We start from the raw sequence: 20362 nt of genomic DNA on the forward strand, positions 1-20362 counted from the left end.
ATTACTCAGCTTTAAAGAAGAATGAAATTCAGGCATTTGCTGGTAAATGGATGGAGTTGGAGAATATCATGCTAAGTGAAATAAGCCAAACCCAAAAAACCAAAGGCTGAATTTTTTCTCTGATATGCACATGCTAATTCACAATAAGGGAACATAGGAAAGAATGGAGTTATTTTATATCAGGTAGAGAGGAGTGAAGGGAGGGGAAGGGGTATGAGGGAAGGAATGATAGCAGACTGAAACAGACATTATTACCTCACGTACATAAATGACTGTATGACTGATGTGATCCTACAATATGTATAATCAGAAAAATGAGAGATGAGACTCCATTTATGTATGATTTATCAAAATGTATACATGCATTCTACTGTCACATACAACTGATTAGAGCAAATAAAAAATTAAAAAAAGAAAATGAGCATAATTATATCTACCTAATATGTTTATAAATATAATTAAATGAGATAGCATTTAATTTTTGTTTGTATCCTGTATAATGATTTATACAGTATCCTGTATAATGATTTCCCTGGACCTTAGTTTGTCCGATGTGTTTCTCATGATTGGACTGAGGTTACAGATTTTTGTAAAGCATATCATACCAGTAAAGTGCCCTTTTCAGGAGAGCAGAGAACGTGATCACTTGTTTCTGTAGAGTTTGCCAGGACTCTCTCATAAGTTGCTATTTTTTCCTTTGCCCTATTTTTCAGAAGATGGTCACTAAGTGTAGCTCACTCTCAAATGTGGGGAATTAGGCTCCACTCCTGGAGAGGGGGAGTATTGACACATGCTGTTTGGAATTCTTCTGTAAGGAAGATTTATCTCTTCTTCCCTACTTTATTTATTCATTTATTTATATTGATATTAAATATATGTTAAACATACATATTTAATTAATATATAGAAAGGAAGATTTATCTCTTTTTCCTACTTTGTTTATGCAGTCATTTATATTGATGTCGTGTGTGTGTGTGTGTGTGTGTGTGTGTGTGTGTGTGTATAAAAAATTCTGTTCCAGAGGCAGTAGCTTCTAGGTTGGGGGAAATTACATTTACAGATGTGCCATTGATGCCTATTTACATTTATTTATGTAAGTATGAACTCATGAATATTTATTTTATTCTGTGGGTTATAATCAACATCAGGTTACTTATTTTATTGTTCATAGTGTTCTAGCTTTGGCCAATGAGAGCTCTTTCAGTTAGCTCCTATGTTGGAACCTGTTTTTATCACAATTTCCTTTGTTTATATGGGCTGGCAAAAACATCTCTTTAAAAACTGTTGGGGAAAAATGATCTGTCTTGTGAAATATAGACAAGGTTTTAGTCAATAAAGTCTCTATTGCAGTCTTAATATGAAGGACACCTGTAGGAGTGTTATTTACTTTTCAGCTGAGAATAATAAAAATGGAGTGCCTGTCATTTAAGCTAGCTGGTACTTGAGGTTGTATTAGCATATTTTTAAAAAATGAAATGACTTTTTTTGACCCAGCTTAATGACACTGCTGAAGTACTGTTTTCACAGAAGATCTGGGCTCCTTCCTGTGCTGGGCACACATTTTTCTTTTGTATCTTTTGTAGTACAGTGTGTCTTTGTGGCAAATTCAAGGGAACGAGCCTTCAGGCTCCTGCAGGACTGAGGTTTTCTAGTGGGCTCCCACCTGAGGAAGCTCTATCGTCTTAGACCACTTAGTTCTGTACCACCTGCCTCCAAGGCCCTGGTCTGTGAGGGGAAGTTTGCATACATCTCTTTTGGCTTAACCTAGTTCAGTTTGAGAAGCAGGAGACAGTGTGTTGTGTAGGAATGGAGGGGGTCAACAACAGAGTCCTCCTGCAAATGTATTTCACATATATTGGTGGTTGGCTTGTGTGATCCTGAAAAAGACACCTCATACCTTCAGGGCTCAGTTTCCCTATCTATAAAATAATTTCATTATTTTTGAGCATCTTTCAGCATTATTTTGATTTGTTCCATGATTGATAACTTTTACAAAGTTATAGCCAATAAATTAGGAAGGAAATGGTTAGAAGTCACTGAGTCATTAAGAAGCATCAATGAACATTAAGTCATAATTAGATAGGAAAAAGAAATTTTGGTGTGCCATGGCACAGTAGATAGCTACAGATTATGATAATGTAGTATATATTTTAAAGAGTGAGAAGAAAGGAGTTTGAATTTTTTTATCATAAAAAACAAATATTTGAGATGATATGGTGACAATTTGTCAAGTTGGGTAAGAAACATCAACCAAAACTATTTCTCATCAGGATGTAAGGCAGTGAACATTTTCATTCAATATGTTCCAGGAAGAATTTGGTGATTTTAGGGATGGTACCTGGAAGACAGGCCAAGAGAACAGTTCATTGGAAAAAGAGGATCTGGAGCTGGTGTTGGGAAAAATAATGACATCTGGGAGGTAATGTGGTATGAGAATGGTCCTGGAGCATCCTCAGAACAGATTGCTACATAGAATAGTGACTAGAAGAGTGGTATGTGTATATGATTCAGTTCTAAAGGGTTAAGTAGCCTCTACTTTGGGGAAGATTACTTTGTAAAATGTGTCGTCAGTGCCCAATAAAAATGTCAGTGTTTCCTCACACTCACGTAGCACTATTATCTTTCAGATTCGCTTTCACATTAAATTTCTGGTTTTAATTGCACCTGTACACCCAAACTTTGACTCTCATGTTAGCCATCTCTCTCTCTTCTAGCTTGTTTTCTTTTGGTTTGTTACTCATCCTTGGTGGTGTGGGCTCTCTCACATTGATGTGTCTTGGGACTGCCTTGTTTACAACTATCTGTTCAAGGATGTTTGTATACAGAGCATCCTTGGAAGACAGAGATGGGGAAAGGGAGGCATTCTTACTGTCTGTTGTGATAAAGATAAAGGAGAATATATCATAAAGCATGTACCATAAAGAAGCATTATCTTTATCATAAGATAAATGGAGTAAGGGGTAGTCATGCTTTCTACCTTTTATAAAACATTTGTGTTCTCTAAATTCCATATGTGACCTATAATGGAAGCCACTGCATGTACAAAAGTCATATGGTCCTCTTTGTCTCCTTCTGTGGGTATTTGGGCGTGGGAAATTGAAGCAAGAAAATTCTGATATTTTCGTTATGCTATTGCATAATACTCTCCAATCTAGGGGTACCCTATGTTTTTCTGGTTTTAATATGTTTTTAAATAACATTAGCACGCTTGATATGTTAGCTTTGAAATGGGGTAAAATCTCAGATTCTCATGGTTAGTTCTTTGTAGCATACTATCACCTCCTGGTAGACTGTCACAAAGGACTCGGTTTAGAAGATAGTCTTCATTTGATTCATTCTTACCTGGAGCTTGATATGGTGCCATGGAAAAACTGAGAGCTTGCATTCTAAAAGAACTGGACTTAAGTATATATTTGGTCACCTTTCAACTTTTGTAATATTGGCAAATCAATATTTCCCTGCCTCTTTTCCTTCCTTTTTAAAATGGAGATAACCTTTTAGGTAACATTATTATGAAGCTCAAATGAGACGGCAGCCATGTGTGGTGCTTTGGTTTGAATGTATTCCCTTCAGAATTCAGGTGTTGCCAATGTGGTAGTAGTAAAGGTGAGGTTTCTAAGAAGTGATAGGGCCATGAATGGGGTTTATCCTTGTGAATGGGATTAAAGCCTTATATAAGGGCTTCACATGTTTGATGAACTTGCCACTCTGTCTTCTACCACGTGAGGACACAACATTTCTCTCTTCTGGGGATGCAGCTTTCATCAGACAACTGAACCCGATCTTGGACTTCATTACAGAACTACAAGAAAAAAATTTCTGTTCTTTATAAATTACCCAGTTAGGTGTTTTGTTGTAGCAGCACAAAATGGACTAAGACACATGGCTATTTAAATTTAAATTAAACTACATTGAAAATCAGTTGCTCGGTGGCATCAGTGCCACTTTTCAAATGTTCACTGGGCACATGTGATTAGTAGTAGATGGAACAGGTAATAATATTTGAATAATTACTCAAAATTCTATTGGATGGTGCTGGCAAAGCTCTTTATATATTATGGAATATTATAGGAATATTAGATAATTTTCTTATTCTTTTGTTATTGCAAGGTGGGATAAGGTCAATTTATTTGACTTACTTCTAACTTGTGGCAACTTTTATGATTCATGTGTGCTATGGAGAGCCTGCGTTTATTATATACAGTAAAACTAATGGGGCATTTGGCCACAGAAACAAGATTGGGAATGACAACCAAGCATTATCTTATGCATTAGGGGCTGCACTGGCTGATGCATTGAATTTGGGTTGCCTTTGGTTTTATTTGGGCTCAGCATGAAAATTGCTATGAACTGATGAGTGATATCGCCATGGGTGTGGGAGGTAACTAGGAAGCATTTTTGTCCTATGCTCGTTTGCTTAGTTTATATTTGACTGACTTGCTACAAAAAGCAAATGTATTTTGCCTTTACTTTTGTATAGACATTTATATATTGTCTGACTCCCAGGTTTATAATAATTACTTTGTCAATTTTTTGCCTCCTTCTCCTTCCTCAATATTATGGTTATTTAGTGGACCAAGAGGATTGTGTTATGCCTCTTCTTACCCATGGTGAACCTTTTCAATAGCTGAGCTATTATTTGCCACAGTCTCTTCTAGAATATAGCTAATTGAATTTCTCTATTTCCCAGCAAAGTACTGAAACAGTCCATAGGGATTAGTAGCACTAATCAGAATCTGAAAGGGCACTGATATCTCTGTAAATATTATAATAATATTTAGCTTTTCTTCGTAAACTGCTGCAAGTGAAGCATTTCAGCTATAAAAGGAAAGTCAAATAGTTCTCCTCATATAAACTCCAGCTCATGGGTGTTGGGCCAAGGATTCAGAGGTTGTATCTAGATTTGGCAAAACAGTTACGACTGATTGGTGATAATTGCTACTAACAAGCCTAGACTGGTATCTAAAAAAATAAGTATTTTTATTTTTCTAAAATTAAAAATATTGTCCTTCTAAATGGTAGCAAAGGTCTTGAGGACCATTTTTTTTTAAGGTATTGGGGATTGAACCCAGGGATGTTCTACCACTGAAATACAGTCCCAGCCCTTAATTTTTTTAAAATAAATTGAGACAGTATTGCTAAGGTGATGAGACTGACCTTGAACTTAAGATCTTCTTGCCTTGTCTCCTGAGTATCTGGAATTACAGTGTGAACTCCCATGCTCAGTTATGAGGACTGTTGCCTTGACTCTGTTTAATTCCAATCCCAAAACTTCTTAGAGGAGAACAAATTCTTCCAATCACCATGCTTATGAATTCAAGCTCTTGTGAGAAATTTGGTACTATGCGATACTTCATACTTTTTTAATGACTATAAGACACACACCAAGGTAGGGACATAAAATTTTCCCTTTCCAAAATAGCACAAATAGTAAATATCATCCCCGAGAAATTATCAGAATTTATTTTACAAGACATTACCTATGCCACCAAGAATTTTTAACTAACACTTTACCAACTCTGATAGAATAGGTTGTGGCAGCTTTCTGAGGTGAATATTATGTGGAGAAAAGTAACCTCATGTTTACCACACAAAGTAAGAGGGGATTACAGAAGAAGAAATGTACAGAGAAAAAAAGTCAAAAGCATTCCAATACTTTACAGACAAGGGCATTACATACCTTCCAGTCTGACTTGGTAACACATGGTTTTTAGGAGTCAAGATTTGATTTTTAAAGTCCCCCTTGTTATAATGTGTACTGTAGAGTTCTTATGAAACAAGTGAATGCACACCTTCAATCTTGTTCAATTCTCCTACCCTGGGTAGATAGCTCTAACTGGACAGATACTCCTGGGGTTAAAGGATGACCTTGATCTTGAGGTGTCCACAATTCAACAAGGAAAGTAGATCTGAGTTGAGCTAAGATAATAAGAGGGTTCCTCATCCCATGTTAATCCATCTTTCCTAACCATAATGATAGACCTGATACTGTCTCTACTGATTAGCACTATTCAAGTTCCTTCCAATCTGGAAAACCCTTCCCTCCATTCTTCTACTCATTTGAGCTCTATTCTTGTTCCAACGCACCTAAATCCCACCCCATTTGTGAGGTTTTTTCAGATATTCCTTGTAGTTATTTGTTTGAATGTTCAGGACCAAGTTGAGACTTGAAAAGCCTCAGGGGTTATAAAACTTTTTTGATGTTTCTTCTACATGTAATTTAAAAACACTGAACAGTATAAGGAAGTTTCATAAACTTTGTACTTTCATTTGGATGACAATTTTAGTACCTTTTAAAGACACAGGAAGAATCAAATTGTTTCAAAAGCTTTGCTTTATTCCCCCTCTGTCTCTATTTTTGATGCTTTTTTATGAAACCCTCAAAATGTATTTAATCTGCTTTGGGGTAGTCTAGCAGTATTCATGCCTGTCTCTTACACTGGATTGGGAGTACTATCTTTGTTTCCTCAGTTCACAGCCCAGCCAATGGCAGGCAATTCTGTATGCATTTGCTGAATGATGAGTAAATGAATCTTAGTTCTTTGTTGTCACAGGGCATATGCTGTCTTTATGAATACAATATCCAAAAAAAATATATTATGATAAATTCTTATTTAATGATGTTTGTGGTTGTGATAGTGAGCTGTACATCAAAACCTGTGCTCCCCATTCTATAATCTAGGTTTGGCTATTTTCTGCACTCATCCCACACTCCATCTAGGTTTGATTTGTAATTTTTTCATATGAGTGACATGAGCAAAAGTGATTTGCATTCCTTCTGGGCCACAGCTTCTAAGAGGCAGGATTATTTCTTTGTGTTTTTCTTCTACTGACTGAATGCAGAAGACTATGAGATCCTGAATGGTGGGACTATAAGATGGAAGGAGTTTACGTTCCAGATCACCATGTAGAGAAAACCTACATCTTAATAATGAGTTCCAAGTTGGGTCATATGTCCCGCAAGAAATATACTTTGGCTGTGTGAAGCCACTGACATTTCAGAATTTATTTGTTATGGTACTCAGGGTTGTTGTAGCCAATAAATAATTATAATTAAGTTTTTAAAGTTAGAGTCCCTGTTTTCTGTAAAGGTTAATTGGGGTCCAGCTATGGGTTAAGGGGAGAGCTAATAAAGAGGTAAGCACACAGGATGGCGAAGAACAGGAAGCGGCTTGCATGGGAAAGCCAATCCAGTTTATTATCTATTCCAGGGTCATATCAAGTTACCTAGGTTACATAGTACAGTTAGCTTTGCACATGTGCAGATCACATATCTTGCTTGCTTCTCAGAGTCTATTACTACCAAAGGTTATTATAAGAAGATAATGTCGGAGGGTGGTAAGAACGGAGGAAGGAAGGACTGTATAGAGGGAAAAGAGGGGTGGGAGGGGTGGGGGGAAGGGAAAAAAATAACAGAATGAATCAAACAACATTACCCTATGTAAATTTATGATTACACAAATGATGCCTTGACTCCATGTACAAACAGAGAAACAACATGTATCCCATTTGTTTACAATAACAAACAAACAAAAACAAAAACAAAAAAGAAGATAATGTCTCCAGGCCTCAAGGACAGAGGAGTTGCAGAGCATCTCTAAGCCATTCAAACAGAGTGCCTTTTATCCTGAGGAGTGTGCTTGACTTGAAGGACTTTTGCTCTTCTGTACATTGACTGACCTGAAATCCCTGCAGTTTTTTCTTGTTAGTGAATCACTCTAGCATTGGTTAGGGTATAGTATCAAAACTTAAGACATGGGTGGACCCCTGTGTAGGCCAGGGAGAGTTGCTGTAAACACTGAACTCATAAGGCTGTGCTTTGGTTTTAAGGGAGGTCAAGTGAGAGAATGTGGATGGCATTTGTTCACTTTCAAAAATCCTAGTGAGAATAGAATTACATGACCTCCTACTGTGGAAAACAATATTTTACATACATGTGTTCTGAAATCACAACTGCTTTTGTTCCTCAAGTCTGAACATTTGGTCTTTTGAGGCTAAACGTGTATACCCAATCATAGACTGTATTAGGGATGTGAGACTCAACTTAAAAATGAAAGCCACTGGAGCAAATGCCACAGTAACTAAGATCCAGCTACCTCCAGGAACAGGTCATATTGGAATGTCTTACAGCAATAGGAAGGATGAATTGTGTTGCAAAGCACCATTTTAAACTTTCCATAATTCCACCTAAAATAAATGTGAATAGAGGTTAGTACAAATTTAAATTTAATCAGGAGGATTAACCAGGAAAAATATTATTAAGTGAAAGTCACATAACTCTGGAAGTATTTGCATTTTTCAATAACCATACTACTATTTCAATACAAGATATGATACTTGGATTTTTTGAATTGTATTTTAGTTTTTAAATTTTTTCCTAGCTTTTCTTTTTTTTTAATCATTTGTTCTTTTTAGATATACATGACAGTAGAGTGTATTTTGATGTATTATACATACATGGAATATAACTTACCTGATTTTTTTTGAATTTTAAATATTGGTTATTGTTAAAAAGCAAACTGCTTAGTGAGATGGATAGGTTTATTCAGTCAGAAAAATTTGATTTGAAATATTTTGAAACTAATGAAATACATTTCTTTGATGATTATTAAGATTTTACTGCTCTGGTTACATTTTCATGGATAACAAAATAGTTCCAAAATTATACAAATCCAATAATGGTTACAACTGTAAAGTTAACCCAACATACTGAGAAACAAAATTAAGGTGTGTGAGCTGGAATTAAGATGCTCTAATTCTATGAGGCTTAGTTGGGACAGTTTTCAATGAATTTTATAAAGAAAACTTACATAAATTTTGCTCTTGAGCAAATGATCAGACAAAAAACAAGACACATTTTAAGTGATATACATGAAAGTCTGTCCACAGGGAGTAGAAAACAGGAAAGATAAATGTCATTATCTTAAATAATTACTGACATCCAAAATTACAGTGATTATTTTCTCATTTTTAAGGTCTTGAAGTTACTTAACATTTACATTTTTTTTTACTTGATTAAGAAACATTATAGCAGAAGCAAAATACTGTTACCATAGATACAATAACAGCAGCCAGGATTGGCAGGCCCATGTGGAATCTTAATTTCCATTCCACCTGATTCCTAAAATTCTACTGCAATTCATTGTAGAAACTCTTACTATAATTGCAATTAGAGCATTTTTGGTATAAGAATAGTTCAAGAGACAACAGGCCACATGAGAGGGTATCTCCTAAAGTCTGAATTCCCATTGTGGAATTCTTAAAAAAAACTTTAGGAGTATAATATATCATTTAAGCTAGTCATTCACACTCCCTGCCCCAAATAAATTAAAGACCACCTCTAGTTGCATTAGATCGATATGACTTTTTTGTCAAATGTACAAGTCAAATTTATTCATCCTTTGCAATTTGAGCCTGTTAATAAACGTTAGGGGGAATACTACATAAACCAGCACATATTAATTATGTGTATGCATTTAATGGAAAGTAAACCAAGACACAGTTTCATTCTGGGTTGTCTGTTGAATGAAGACTAGTGAAAATACAAATAAGAGGATAATGTAGCACCTGCTCCTGAGTCTGACAGTCACCAAAGCAAAATACTAGTGTTTCTGATACCCTGGTAACTCAATGAACCAAAGGTGTATTAGTCAATATAAGGAGTATTTGTTGAACCAACAGAAATATACCAAAGTTAAACTGCATAAAATGTTAATATCTTGATATGAGATCAAGCACAATAACAGATTTTTTTATGTTGCTCATTTCATCATTTAGCTAGGCTCAGAAAGAAATGGTTTGATGTTTTCAGAGCAGGTGACAAGAAATTAAGGAAAAAAGAGAATAGAGTTAGGCATGAAAATGTTTCTGGAAGAGCTTTAAGAGTTTTGGTTTTAGAATTTTTGCCTTGCAGCTTTTGTTCAAACTTGAAAGAGATGAAAGTTTTCCGTGTTGTGTGGAGTGAACACTGTATGGACTCTGGCATCAGACCACTGGGTCTCAAGGCCTGTCTTTGCTACCTTCCAGTTCTTTGACTTTGAAGCAGGTAGTAAGCCTACCTGTTTTGCAGTTTCCCTCAGCTGGCTGTTGAAGATTTTGGGGGTATGATTTTCTTCCCTGCAGTTTCCCATAGAGGAATGGAGAGATCTGCTTTTCTTCTCAAGATAGATAAGTAACATTTTAAGGGCAATTTTCCACTCATTGCAAAAACTTGTGAGAGACTGGGGAGATTGGGGAAAGTCTAACATTAACTCTCCCCTACCTTCTCATCAGCAAAGAGCTGCCTGGGCCCAGGGGAGGCTGAAGCCTACACTTTCAGGTTCCATTGGTGAGCAGACCACCAGGTCATGCAAACCTGGTCCAGTCAGTCCTCAATTCTCTCTGTTCCAGCTTTACAGCATGACTTTTGGAGGAAAAGTCAGGGTGGTCATTCCCTGATTATCTTCACATTAGAAGAGACTGGCAAAAAGTGCAATTTTTATATCAGGTATAGCAAATTTGCCCACCGACACTGAAAAAGCTGAAGTCATGATCCTTATTTGGAAACTTGCTATTGTTTTGAGGAGTAAATAACTTAATAGATGTAAAGCATGTAAATAATACTTGACACTCTTCTTGGTAAGAATTGCTTTAGTTATTCTGGGTCTCTTATTTTCCCAAATGATCTTCATGATTGCTTTTTCTAGTTCTATGAAGAATGACATTGGGATTTTAATAGGAATTGCATTAAATCTGTATAATGCTTTTGGTAGTATGGGCATTTTGACAACATTAATTCTGCCTATCTAGGAGCATGAGAGGTCTTTCCATCTTCTAAGGGCTTCTTCAATTTCTTTCTTTAGTGTTCTGTAATTTTCGTTGTAGAGGTCTTTCACTTTTGTTAGATTGATTCCCAAGTATTTTATCTTTTTTGAGGTTATTGTGAATGGGGTAGTTTTCCTAATTTCTCTTTCGGTAGATTCATCACTGATGTGTAGGAATGTATTTGATTATAGATGTTGATTTTATATCCTGCTATTTTACTGAATTCATTTATTAGTTTCAGAAGTTTTCTGGTGGAATTTTTTGGATCTTCTAAATATAGAATCATGTCATAGGGAAATAGTGATAGTTTGAGTTCTTCTTTTCCTATTCTATTCCTTTCTTCTGTCTAATTGCTCTGGCTAGAGTTTCAAGGACAATGTTGAATAAATGTGGTGAAAGAGGGCATCCTTGTTCCAGTTTGTAGATGGAATGCTTTCAATTTTTCTGACTTTAGAGTGATGTTGGCTATGGGTTTAACATAGATAGCATTTACAATGTTGAAGTGTGTTCTTACTATGCCTAGTTTTTCTAGTGTTTTGAACATGAAAGGGTACTGTATTATTAGAATAGTCAAAGTAATCCTTAGCTAGAAGAGTGAATCAGGAAGCATCACAATACCAGAACTTAAATTATAGTACAGACACATAGTAACAAAAATGGCATGGTATTGGCACCAAAACAGACATGTAGACCAATGGTACAGCATAGAAGACAGAGACAAACCCACATAAATACTGTTATCTCATACTAAACAAAGATGCCAAAATCATTCACTGGAGAAAAGATAGCCTATTCAATAAATGGTACTGTGAAAATTGGAAATCCATGTGTAACAAAACAAAATTAAACCCCTATCTCTCATCTTGCATGAACTCAATTCAAAGTGGATCAAAGACTTAGGCACTAGAACAGAGATCCTGTGCCTAGTAGAAGAAAAAGTAGGCCCCAATATTGTGCTAAGTGAAATAAGCCAAACCCAAAAATACCACAAGGCCAAATGTTTTCTCTGATAAGCGATGATGATCCATAATGGGGCATGGGGAATGAAGGGACTTCGGATTGTGCAGAGGGAAGTGAGGGGAGGGTGTGGGTAGGGGGATGGAAAGGACAGTGGAATGAGATGGACATTATTACCCTGTATACATGTATGAATACACTACCAATATGAATGTACAATGTTCAGCCAGAAAAAAAATATTAAAGTTGATGTGGATCTATTTTAAGTGGGGCAAAAAAGAAAAAAAAAAAAAAAAAAAAAAAAAAAGAAAGAAAGAAAAAAAGCAAAAAAGTAGGCCAAAATCTTCACCATGTCAGCTTAGGATCTGACTTCCTTCACAAGACTTGTAAAGCACAAGAAGTAAAATCAGGAATCAATAAATAAGATGGATTCAAACTAAAAAGCTTCTTCTCAGCAAAGGAAACAGTCAATAACATGAAGACAGAGCCTACAAAATGGGAGAAAATCTTTACCACATCCACCTCAGCTAGAGCAATAATCTCCAGAATATATAAAGAACTCAAAAATCTTAACACCAAAAAACCCAAATAACCCAACCAATAAATGAGCTAAGGAACTGAACAGATGCCTCACAGAAGATACACAGTTCATCAACAAAAATATGAAAAAATGTTCAACTTCTCTGGCAATTAGAGAAATGCAAATCAAAACTACTTGAAGATTTCATCTCGTTCCAGTGAGAATGGCAATTATCATGAATACAAGTAAAGATGAATGTTGGTGAGGATGTGGGGAAAAAGATACACTCATACATTGCTGGTGGGATAGCAAATTGGTGCAACCATTATGGAAAGTGGTATGTAGATTCCTTAGAAAAATTGGAATTGAATCATCATTTGACCCAGCTATCCCACTCTTAGGGTTATACCCAAAGGACTTAGCATACTACAGTGACACAGCCACATCAATGTTTACAACAGTTCAACTCACAATTGTTAAACTATGGAACCAACCTAAGTGCCTTTCAATAGAGGAATGGATAAAGAAACTGTGGTATATATACACAATGGAATATTACTCAGCCTTAAAGAGGAACAAAATTGTGGCACATGCAGGTAAATGGATGGAATTGGAGAATATCATGCTAAATGAAATAAGCCAATCCTAAAAAATCAAAGACCAATGTTTTCTCTGATAAGTGGATGCTGATCCATAATGGTGGGGTATGGAAGAATGAAGGATCTTTGTATTGTGCAGAGGGAAGTGAGAGGAGGGGAGGGGGTATGGGAGTAGCAATGATAGTAGAATGAATCAGACATTATTACCCCATGTGCATATATGACCACACCAGTGGTGTGATTCTACATCATGTACAACCAAAAGAATGAGAAATTGTACTTCATTTATGTATGATGTTTCAAAGTGCATTCTACTGTCATGTATAACTAATTGGAATAAAAAAATTTAAAAAATACTTGACACATAATAAGTGCTATTTAGGAGATAGCTGATTATTATGATTGTGATTTTTAAATTTTATTTACTTGTTCTTTTTAGTTATACATAACAGTAGAATCAATTTTGACATATTTATACAAACATGGAGTATGTCTTATTCTAATTAGGATCCCAGTCTTGTGGATGTACATGGTATGGAGACTCACTGTGGTATATTCATATATGTACATAGGAAAGTCATGTCAGATTCATTCCATTCCTTCCTATTTCTATTCTTCCTCACTTCTCTTCATTCCCCCTTTTCTAATTCACTGAACATCTATTCTTCCCCTCACTCCCATGGTTGTGATTTTCATTTGTTATTTTTCAACTGGTTATATTTTTAAAGCTGTGATGTTAGTACTCCCAAACATGCAACATGATTCGGTAGTATTTCCTGATTCACAGGTTATTGTGAGAATCAAATTAGATACTGCATTAGATGTCAATGAACTTTGTAAACTGTACAACACACAATATTATGGTGATGTTGATATGATCTTGAGGATCTTCATGGGAAGATCATTGACTCTATGTGGGCTATTTCTTGCCAAATTCTCTTGTCTCTCCTTGTTTTTCAAAGTCCAATTCAATCTCTTGGTCAAGTAAGAGCATTATAGTTGAATTAGTAAGCATTTTGCTGACTTTGTAGCATGAATAATTCATGGTGAAATTTTATAAAAAAGCTATCTCTTCACTCTGTATTGAAACAAAGCTGTTGTGGTTCTGGGCTTATGCCTGTTGTGCCATTCTAAAAGATTTCAGAACATTTACACAGGAATCCAGGATTGTAAATAGAATTTGGATTGATGTCAATGGAGTGTTTTAGTGTTAATCCAAATCTGGATTGAACTACTCTGCTTTATATACTACTAGTTCTCTTTCTAATATAAAATTCATTCATTGAATGGCAAGGGCACTTCCTGTTCTTAATGCTGTCTTATCCTCACTGACTTATTGATTTAACAGATAGTTATTGAGTGTCTACATTGTGCCAGTTAGTGTTCCAGCTGTTGGTGATATGCTTTACATAAAGCAGACTATAAACCTTGCTTTCTGCAAGCTTGTATTCTGTTCATAGCATAGTTTATCTAACATAAAATATTAATCTTATAAATAAATAAAATATTGGAGACAGACTTAAAAGTGCATTTTGTATAATTTCTGGGACACTCTAAATTATGGAAAATATTTTAAGTGAATAAATAAATACCTCCTTATTTTTTAAAACTTTGGAGTGTCATAATACCATTATTTGTATATTTATTATGTAATGCATTATGATAAAAGTAAATAATTGTTTTCAGCCCTGACAGTGCCACTGAGTTTGACTTGATACTTTTTTTATTATTAGAGATTTATGGTTCTACATAGTAGTTGGGTTCATCCCAATAAACTCATACAAGCATGGAAATCGATTTCAGTTCATGATCCTCCCTTTTTCCTCCCATCCTCTCTCCCCTCTCCCATTCTCCTTCCTCTTCAATACTATAATTCCTTTCACTTGTCTGTTAATTTCTATTTGATTGGTTCTTTATGTAATTTTATCCTTCCCTCTCCCTTTCCTTTATTTTACTACAGCTTCCACATATGAGAGCAAACATTTGACCTGTGAGCTTCTGAGTTTGGTTAATTTCACTTAGCATGATATTCTCCATTTCCATTCATTTACTGGCAAATGCCATAATTTCATTCTTTTATATGGCTGAGTAGAACTCCATTGTGTGTGTGTGTATATATATATATATATATAATATATATATAATCACAATTATATATATATAATCACTATATATATATATAATCACAATTATATATATATATATAATCACAATTATATATATATATAAAAATCACAATTTCTTAACCCATTCATTTATTGACAGGCATCTAGGTTATTCCATAATTAAGCTATTGTGAATTGTACTGCTATAAACATTCAGGTGGCTGTGTTGCTGCAGTATGCCCATTTTAGATCCTTTGGGAAAATACCCAGGAGTGGAATATCAGGGTCTTGATACTTTCAAATAAAAACTTTACATTTTCCCCCTCATGGTTCAGTCACTAAAGTCTTCTTATTCTAGAACTTGCAGTGTTTTTCCCTGAAAAATATCTTTATATTTTGATCAGAAGAGTCCAGCAGTAGTAATATGTAATTGCTAAGTTATCAGTTCTAATCACTTTGTAGACATTATTCTTTGGGGGAAGACTTTTCTTTCTGGGATTTGTTAAATTTAATTGTAATAATGAAGAGTAACATGTTAAATTAGATCTAAAAATATTTCTCAGTATTACAATTGTAAATGGCTGAAGTTCACAAAATGAAAGAGAAAGATACTTCTAATAGTTTGAGATAGTCACGCTTGGTTTACTTAAAGAAAATAAAAGATGAATTTACATCTTTTATTTTACATCTTAAAGCTGTTTCTTAATTTATAATGCATTCTGTCATCCTTAACTAATGACTTTTTTTGCTTGGTATGAGGAGTGGTGTTTCTGTGTCCCCTGCCCTCCACCCCTCCCCACCCACTTCTTACCTTTCCATTCTCTAATCTAATAACACAGACTTCACATTGTATGGTGTAGGATGTGAAAACACATGGTGATGGAATATAATTAAATTATTTGGTATGAAAATGAATCAGTGAGATGTTATACTCCATCTAGATCTGACTGGCTTTCATTCAGATTACCCAGTTTCATTCTATTATTTTTAAAATTTTCCTATTTCATAATCTCTCTTCATTCCATTTAGTTTCCTTGAAGAGCTCAGGATTCTTTTAAATTCTTCATAGTGAGATTCCAGGATGGTCCTTAGAGTCTTAGAAATCTTTTGTTTAGAAGAGGAAGGAATAATTAAACCGAGGACATAGGTGGGCTGGGGTCCATAGTCTGAGCTGGTTCAGTGTATACAGTGGTGCTCACCCCATATCCGCTTCAGTGCTGACCCATCTCTGGGTCCTCTCCCCCTCTGCCAAGTCTTTCTCTTCTCAGGTGTAACTCCTGAGAACACTTTCCAACTAAACTTCTGCACACAATTCTCCATCTCAGAATCTATTTCTAAGAGACTGAATCCAAGACAGAATGGGAATACGTTAGGGGAGTGCCTCCCATTTTTCTTCATTTCTCAGGAAAGATGTAGAATTTTCTAAGGCAATGTTTTCCTATCTATCACTATATACTACAGCAACACAGTCACCTCAATGTTTACAGAAGCACAATTCACAATCCACCATGTAAGTGGATGTTTTCCAGAGAGAATTAAAGCAAGGAGCAGGTTATTCAGACAATTGTGTAGTTTTGGTGGAAGGAGAGGGGAGTTAAATTCTTATGGAAAAATGTGGTCTGTAATAGGAAGAGAGACAAGATGTAGGGCTTTTAATGCCAAGGTTGAAGCCTCATCGATATGTCACTTGCTTCTGCTATAGTGCTGGAGAACACTGACATTTGAGGCTGGGCCAAGCCCACCTGGTTTTCATGCCCCAGGGAGTGGTAGATAGTGCTAAAGGCACAAGGAGAGGGGTTCAGAGTGCAGAGAAATTACTAAAAGGAGAATTCAAAGTTAAATGAAAAGTTTCATTTTTCATGAAAAACAAATGGGCATTTGATATGTAGTGGGTATGTTTCATCAGTTTCTGGGGTTACTGGGTTAACAAGGATGGAGATATGGACTTGAGTCTTAGGTTCAAATTCTGGCTCACTGCCAGGTGCTGTGGTGCATGACTGTAATCCCAGCAGCTTGGGAGGCTGAGGAAGGAGGATTAAAAGTTCAAAACCAGCCTCAGCAACTTAGCGAGGCCCTAAGCAACCCTGAGACCCTATCTCTAAATTAAAAAAAAAAGATCTCTCTCTATATGTATATATGTATGGCTGTTGATGTACCTCATGTATCTCAGTGGTTACATGTCCCTGGGTTCAATTCCCAGTACAGAAAAAAACAAAAAACTCTGGTTCATTCCCTTATTAGTTATTATCTTTGGTTAAATTACTTGACTACTATAATATTATGTATATTATATACATAATATATGTATATTATTAGTATGGCATATGTTAGGTATTAAATGCATAGGTAATTACTTATTTACAGGGTACAGAAATGTTGTAAAATACCTGTGCAACTGCTTGTCTACTTTAGTATCAACAGCGGCAGAATAGCGTTTTCCCTCCTTCCAGAACATTAAACATATTAAAGAGAGTTTTTTCAATGGAACTGAATTACACAGTGCACATCAGCTCTAGGGTATGAATTATCCTCTTAATTTCTCAAAGCTTTGTGGAATCATTACTCAGGCATGTAAATATTTACTGTCAAATGGTAAGCATACTTTATGCAATTCAGGGAGATGCTGAGATTCATGTGAGGCTACAGCTATTGGACTCACAAAAAGTCACTGAGGATTTGCTGTATTTTAATGTTATTTGCTGTTTCTTTATCTAAAATAGAATATTTAGCATTTGCTATGTCAGTTAAAAAAAAAAAGCCCTTTCAATGGTTCCTATAAGGTATCACCACCAGGCACATGCATGGGAACCAAAGAACTGTAATTCTGGAAGTCACTGAAACACCTCTCTGGTCCTAGCCCTTTAGTCCATGGAAGAACAACTAGACTGGTGAAGGGAATTGCTGAGTCCTGTAGACTTTTAATGAAAAGATAACTCATAACTATTGTCCCCAGACAGAAAGTCCTTGACTCTTTCCACTGAACCACAGCCTACACCATCTGTTCCTTCAAAGACAGAGACATGACAGGCCAGTGGTGTCATTTCAGATTGCCTCAACACTTGAAGTGTCAATCGACTGGTTCTATAAATTATACCACATACTCACACACATGCCCAGGCATGATTTATGTTCATGACAACTCAAAAGAGACATGTAAATCTAATATAAAATAGTATAGTTTGGAGATGGAATTAATGCAATTGTCTCGGGTTTACATAAACACTGCTCTTCAACAGTTTTAAAGAACTACTAAGCCTAGGGAACTGGAAGAGTATTTTTGCCTGAGGCAAGAGGATTGACTTTACTGTCAGAAAGTTAATGATTATAAAATATGTATTTGTTTATATTCATAAAGTTGTCAACATGAAGTATAATGACTAAAAAGTAGCATCAACAAAATGGAAAGGGCTCTTAAATAAACATCTTTGCCAAAAAATGTGCACCAGAGCTATTGTGAAAGCAGATATCTCCCTCCCTCCCTCCCTCCCTCCCTCCCTCCCTCCCTCCCTCCCTCCCTCCCTCCCTCCCTCCCTCCCTCCCTCCCTCCCTTCCTTCCTTCCTTCCTTCCTTCCTTCCTTCCTTCCTTCCTTCCTTCCTTCCTTCCTTCCTTCCTTTGTGCTAGGGATTGAACCCAAAGTTTCACAGGCACTCTATCATTGAGTCATATCCCCAGCCCATAAATGCCTTCACTTTTTTTTTTTTTTTTTTGGGTACCAGGGATTGAACTCAGGGGTGCTTGACCACTAAGCCACATCCTCAGCCCTATTTTGTATTTTATGTAGGGACAGGGTCTCACCGACTTGCTTAGTGCCTCATTTTTGCTGAGGCTGGCTTTGAATTTGCGATCCTCCCACCTTAATCTCCTGAGCTGATGGGATTACAGATGTGCTCCTTGGTGCCTGGCTAATGCCTTCATTTCTTAAAGTCTTTCTGTACTGTTATTTGTGTACAGTCTGTGTCAGAGATGTTTGCTTTATCAGGTCCCTCTTCACCTTTGATCTCCTCCAGGCCTTGAGGACTGATATCTCTGGGCAGGGTAATTCAGGTCCTCTTTCAACTTCTGTCTGGATTTGGTGAATGAGAGGTCAAAGGATGGTAAGAGAAAGAGTTTAGGTATTTATTTCCCTGCCCCCTTTCTTGTTGAGCTGTAGATTGGCAGTTTCTGCATCTCTCTACCCAGGGCCATAGCTCTTATCAGGTGCCCTTTTCCTTTAGCTGTGCCTCTCCCAGGCTAGTTTCTGGAGAAACTACCCCCTTTTCACATTTGGGCATAGAAGTGGCAACAACTTCTATTCTTGTCAGTACGAGGAGGATCCTTCCACATAACTGTGATTTCCCTTAATCATGTCCATTCTTGTGTAAATGGTCTTTTCATTAAAGTCTCTTCAATAACCCTTGTGGATTGTGCCTTAAATTTCCTACCAGGACTTTGATATAGACCATGCACCTAATCTGTACATGCATAACAATATAAGTATCTGAAAGTCTCCAGGGCATCTTATGCTGGTGTTTCCCAAGTCTATTGTAACAGACTCAAACACACACACACACACACACACACACACACACACACACACACACACACACACACACAGAGTCACTTTGCATCTCCAGGAGGTATTTACCTTATAGCTATCTCCCTAACTTTGTCAAAACTTTAAAAACATATCTTATTTTTGTCCTCTCTACTTCCTCTTTTGTGATAATTTCTCTGGCCACCTATATTTATTATTCAGTCTCCAGCAATAGTTTTAACTTTTTTGAGTCACGGACTCCTTTGTGAATCAGATGAAAGTATATTTCTCATCAGAAAGGTCATAAAACACGTGTATAATGAATTTGCATTTGACTTATTTTATTAAATTGAAAATCGATTTTGATCCCAGAATGTTTTATGCCTGGAAAAAAAATGTAAAATTTGTGGTGATTTTCTGGAAATAACTGAGATGAATCTGAAACGTGCAAAAAAAAAAAAAAAAAAAATCCCTAAGGTAAACATTAACTTTGCCGCAAATTAAGTCTTCTGATGTTAAACTTGAAAAAGAGGTTGATAGAGCAGCATGAAAGGTATCTTGGGCATTCAAGTGATTTTGACACTTTTATTTTGATGGCAGCTGGGCTAAAAACTGATTCAGAGTTAGGTAGCTGTCAAAGAATTCTCTAAGATTGTTTCGGGTTGAATTTATAAAGCATCATTTCCTTTGTCCTCAATTCAATGAAGTTACCTTTGCAAAGCTGGCATTACTGATTCTAAGTCAGAAAAAGAAAGGATTCTGAGGCCATGTTTTAGTTTTAAAGTTGTCTGAACATAAGGAAAGTGCAAGAGAAACTTTGCAATATTTCCAGACTTTTTTTTTTTTTTCTGCAGAAAAGCTAAG

Source organism: Sciurus vulgaris (genome assembly GCF_902686455.1).
Source record: "Sciurus vulgaris genome assembly, chromosome: 7".
In the NCBI taxonomy this organism is placed as follows: domain Eukaryota; kingdom Metazoa; phylum Chordata; class Mammalia; order Rodentia; family Sciuridae; genus Sciurus; species Sciurus vulgaris.